Source organism: Daktulosphaira vitifoliae, unplaced genomic scaffold (assembly GCF_025091365.1).
Source record: "Daktulosphaira vitifoliae isolate Bord-2020 unplaced genomic scaffold, ASM2509136v1 Scaffold_1, whole genome shotgun sequence".
In the NCBI taxonomy this organism is placed as follows: domain Eukaryota; kingdom Metazoa; phylum Arthropoda; class Insecta; order Hemiptera; family Phylloxeridae; genus Daktulosphaira; species Daktulosphaira vitifoliae.
The window spans coordinates 31184530-31190529 of record NW_026099572.1 but is presented as its reverse complement, the minus strand read 5'-3'; the positions used below and the strand labels follow the sequence as shown (position 1 = coordinate 31190529).

The 6000-nt window shown below is 33.2% G+C and overlaps 1 protein-coding gene across 1 annotated transcript in view; it reads right to left on the bottom strand.

The window, feature by feature from the left end:
* The window catches only part of LOC126894064 (zinc finger and SCAN domain-containing protein 2-like), a 48045-nt gene that overhangs the window by 18207 nt on the left and 23838 nt on the right, over positions 1-6000 (bottom strand). The window lies entirely within an intron of this gene.

The window sequence follows — 6000 nt, the reverse complement described above, 5'->3', positions numbered from 1 at the left end:
TTTTTTTTTTTTTTGCGGCAAACCGTCTTGAGACAATTATTTTATAATGAATCACATTTCTGTTTCAATATATTAAATGAAGTCGAAAAAAATCTCGAAAATACAAATTGTATTCAATGAAAGCATATTGAATTTTTTTTATAGCAGTTAAAATATAAATTAGCATTGAAAAGCTACGATTGAAACCGTAAAAGTTATTTATTACATTACGATGTTTTATTATTAAGTTGGATACGTAAAATGAGCAGGAAGTAATTTTCCGTTTAAGAGTTTATCATCACAATATGGGATGTGTTTTTTATTGAAACAGTTGTAACTTAAGAAATTGAGTGTGGAAGTGTTATTGTATTAGATTCTAATGGATGAATTGTCTGACCCAAATATTAGCGTCTGACGGTATCCTAAAAAGTAGCGTGCATAACGGGCGGCCTCTTAATGAAGAAAACACCAGGAAAAGGTGATGGTACACAAAAAAATTGACTGTCGGAACGAATCGTAAGGGTATGCCACCTGTCCACACAGACATACGTGCTCTTTTTATTCCGTTTGGTGTCTTGAAGATCTCCACAACATGAGGCGTAACTAGTAATTTAATGATTGTGACTTGGCCGGTAATTATTCGATCAGTACAGTTTACTTTTTGTAAGGGTAACATACAAAAGATACTCGATATAATAATGTTCCATGTGGGCCCATAACAAAATAAGAAACATGTTTTTATAATAATAATCATACTGAACATGACTTCTACGAGGATCCTTCGACTATTGTTCCTATTGTAAATTCATCAATACAAACGGGAAACCTGGTATGCGGCGATCATTTTATTTCTGCAGACAGAACTATAATTGGCTAACAAATTTATATTTAATCTTTGATACAACGATTTTGAATAAAAAATTATAAGTTATTGAATACAACGAGTTATTATCTTGGAACTTTCTACATAAATTTAGAAAAACGGATAAACTAAAAGTTTATATTCAGAATAATATTTTATCGTCCTTTGTGTGTTTAAAAAACATGAATTTTTAATGCAAATTATTTGCCTATAATGTTTATAATATTTAAAAATTAATTAAAATTCTTAAATGACGATCAGTCATTCTTGTTTTGTCAACATTAAAATATTTAACAAACAAAGATGGTGGCAGAAAAATGAAAGCTATACCGAAGAAATTTATAAATAAAATAAAAAACACATTCTAAATTCAAATCAGCTTATTTAAAATAGTTCTCTACGCTTAAAATAACATTTTTAGTTTACTCCTTGAATTTTTAACGTTTTCAAGTATATTAAAGTTTGAAGCAAAAAAACTGGAACCCGTTTAAATTAAGTACATTATGTGATTTCAAATTGATAACACCACGTTCAGTATGTATTTGAATAAATTAGCTACCCATTTTTGTTAGTTTCCAGTCAATGTGTGGGGGTGTTGTGAGAATTGTTACTTGGACCGTGTCCAAGATGTGTGTTTTTTTACGGGGTTCCGGTCTGTCAGAAACCCCCTTTTTTTAGGGGGAAGTAGAAGAATAAGATAATAGCGATTGTTATAAACCGCGGCCAGGGCCGTCAGTATTGCCGGTGTTTTGGTTAAGACGCATACACAACGGAACACCATATGGTTTGTGAAATAGGAAATTGCTCTTCAAACGCCCAATGTATCTTATATAGAAGTACGCACGATATATATTCAGTCGTTTCCTTGAAAACAACACGCACGTTATGTAATTGCTTTTTTTTTTTGTATTGTTGTGTGACAGTTGGCTAACAAAAAATTACAAACGAACTTACAATATCGCTCCGAGATGCACCTGACGAAATATGCACATGAAATAATTCTTTAAACAGTTAAGCTCTGTGGCTATGAGAAAATGTAAATAATTTTGAAATTTGAACGATACATTTCAAACAGTAGTATGATCAATAAATTTTTTATTTATTAACATTCAATAGAAAAATAAATTCCTTTTTAATGAAATAACAAAAATCACCATAATAAATTACCATAGATTTCTTAAGGCGAACTCTGTAATTATTGTTAATATTATAATAATTAATTAATTATAAAAATATATACTGCACTAAAAATAGTTTAGAAATATAAAGAAAAGTTTGCCTAATGAATATATTTTGTTAGTATATAAAATTTTATGATCAAGGCAATGAGTAAAACTGTTTGAATTGCTTAATTCAATCACTTTTAATGCAGTGTATTTTTTTAAAATTTAAGTGACACGTGCACCATCAATTCAGACGTCAAATTATATTTTTTGAACCAACTTCTAGTCATTAGTTTTGATGGAGGGTTTACTTTTTCTTAGTGGACCAGCAGCCATCATACATCTTTCGATCGATGATGATTTCGCAACTTTACCGAAAACGCCTTTTTATAGACCACTTGAAGAGGGTGCAGGACAAAAGGTTACCGTGTGCACAGGATGTCATATGGTCTTGTTTTCTTTTCCCGAGTCTTACTTTGGTTCGCTGCTTTTAGATAATAATGATCTCGAGAACACTATGGTTGAAATTAGTATAATACGAAGGTAGTAAAAATGTTATTATGTTATTTTATCAGATCATTATCCGAAATGTCGTTCTTGAAGACCCTTTGGGTTCGTCACGGACGTTGACTATACTGTCAAACCTCTAGACATACCTCTGTTATTTTACATAAAATATGGTCCGCGAGGACCGTATTTTAATAATTAATTTAGTTAATACAATAAAATGTTCTCTTGCTAATCTTATATTTGTAATACTATGAATCAATTTTAAACTACAAAATAATTCAAAGTACAAATTGCAAAAGTGCAAAACACAAAATTAAATATTATATTGGACGATGAATTTTACTAAGTAACTATATACGATTATTAGTTTAATAAAAATAATATATATATATATATATATATCTGAAATCCTTATGGTAGACTACAGATAACAAAATATATAAACATCATTTTTCAATTGGTCAAACACATATATGAATAATATGAAAATTGTAGATTAATAAATCTTGTTAAGTAGAAAATTCAACAGCAATACTCAAAATAACTAACACCGTATAACTATTGATCAAAATTATAGCGACATAGTCATTTTATGAAGGTTATTTGCCCCTAAACCTGTTGGTAGTATACGTCCATAAGGCACCTTGTTAGATCGTATCTGCGCCTCTGATGCTTTGTCGTTATCGGCTTTTACACATAACCGGGTGGGCTTAAACATAAATCTCGCGGACCATGAGCCTCCGACAATTTTAAATAGCGTTAAAATTGTTAAAAAAAAAATTGACACGCGCGTGCAACAACGTTTAAACGTGCTTGTCGTCTACAGCAGTCAACCGGTGTACCGGCGAAAATTTACGTCCTCTTTGCACCCGAATATAATGTACGGCATAGATACCCAGCGACGATAATGTTCGAGATACAACATCGGATAGCAGTTCCCACGACAAAGCCGACTGTGAGCCGGTCGGTATAAACACACTGCCACCACTGTGTCTTGGTCTAAGACCGACCACCCGGAGCTTTAACGCGTACTGACTACATATGAAAAATTGATAAAATGTATAAAACCAGGTAATGTGAATGGTAAAGCACCCGAGCGTAATGTTTTGCGGCAAATGAGTTTCCAACAAATTCGTCATCGCTGGTAATATTTATTAAATATTCACATCTCATAATACGTTGCCCAAACTTGTGTGTTTAAAATGTTGTATTTTTCGAAAAAGATGTTCGGCCACCATCCGTAAGACGAGTAACCAAGTCGAAGAAATTTTATCGAATGTAGCCAAACAAAGTTTCTAGTCCGTTGGATATCTAGGCGACTAATTTCAGTGTGTGGTTATCAGCCGGATGATTGGCAATCGGCTAAAGCCCTATCCGTAGCAGCGCCTTATAATATCGACATGAGGTTTCTGATTACAGTTTTGATTCATATTATCAGCATCAGATGCCACCAACGGCTCGTAACAAGCCAAACGACGCTCTATCCGATTTATCTCACTATTTTACGCGTATTAATTAAATTAGGTATTAGTTTTCTCTTCTGGAACGTTCAGTATTTTTTTACACGTATTCACGCATCGATTGGCGCTATAGATATATTATGATATAATGTTTCAAATCGCTGTAATTATTTACTTTGTCGTTGTTATTATTGACGCGTCGAGTGCCGGGGCTATTTCATCGACCCTGCGGGTTAGTCGGTTCTACGTCACACAGCTCGTTCGTGTTGCGTGCCCAAAGGACGTTTGTGTGCTGCACCAGCTCATCACGTCAGGTGTTTTTTCTCGTGTGCCTCCGCTGTCATCTCGTACGGAGCAACTGTAATTTATTGTCAGTTGCATATTCGCAACGGCAAATCGAAGTGTAATTATTTATTTGACACACAACGGCAAAATGTCAAAATGTTATCACAGGAAAACCGTCTCAGCCGACGATAATCTCTAAGTTATCGATTATTATTAAATAGAAAAAATTGTGCGAATGGAATGCAGAACCTTGAACAGGCCCATTTGGAATCCGCGTATTAACACACCCGTCATTTCACCTCTACACGTGCGTATACGCACACACTCAATAATAAACATTATACTAATTATAAACAACTGTATATATACAGTACTTACATCCGCATAAATCTGTTCGTGTATATTCTAGTGAATATATTTTGACTAGATTTGAAACATCATGAATACATAATGATCCGGTAGAATATTTGTCAATAGAAGAGCAAAACTGTGGGAACTAAAAAAATGTTTTCTCTACTTTTGGTATTGTACGAGTATAAATTAATTTATTGCATACTTGTGTAGCCAAACTATATTTTTAATTATCGATTCTCTGTTGCCGAACCGGTAAAACATGAAGAAATTAAAATCAAACGGCTTAGTGTGTTATTAAGGTATCAAGTGGACTGGGGAGGGAGCCACACTATAACGCCTCGTACTAATTTTCCACGACGCCATCAAGGAAATTGATCGGTTTATTAAAACCCTTGGGACTAGATGATTAACATATAGTGTATTTTTAAATTGCGAGCACACGTAATCATAATAAAAATTAAAGCACAGCCAGTATCCGGTCACTATCGCATGGGCCGCAAGTAAGTAGCCTCGACGTTACGTGTTCCACGTGATTGTTTTGATCTTAATTTCACGTATAATTTGAGTTAAAAATATATATACAACATAATATCCACTAACCAATCTACCTCCTTGTGCTGAGATAATAACAATCTGAATGCCCCCCAGACTGGTTCAGACGTATTATTAAAGACCCATAATCTTACGTGACCCTCGAAACGTTAAAAATCATATCCGACCCAGAAGTTGTGCGTGGATCTTGTCTTTGGCTCTTCTCTAGTCACGACAGTTAAATTGTCTTGGGCTACCGACGGTATATTATTTACCATTAGTTTATGTTAATCATTTGAACGATTATAACCGTTAAGATCAGAACTCTATGATCGAAATGGCTCCTAACGTGATTTCACTATGATCCACTTGACGACGTCAATAAAAATTAGTGACTAATATAATAAACCCAGCAAATAATTATGTTTAGTTTATTTACAAATGCGTGAGTTAATTAAAACCATAAAATTTTTTTTATAAATATTCGATTCCGCAATCTGTGTGGTCCATAATAACCAAATTATAAAATAATAAACATAACAATATACGATATACCTATTGAAATAATCATCATATTTCTTTACGGTACCGTCATAATTATCAGTTTATAAATAAGTAATAGTAATAGTTAATAAGGATATTAATTTTATATCTCGCTGTTAATAAAATCACCGTGTTTATTTGAATTTTTGCAGTGAAATCTGATACTTTTTTTTATAAACGTAACCAACTCATTGAAACGACACGTTTATTACTGAACTTCTAAGATTATGACGAGTTTCGCAAGCTCATAATTTACTCAGTGGTTTACAACTGAACGTAANCGCAAGCTCATAATTTACTGAGTGGTTTACAA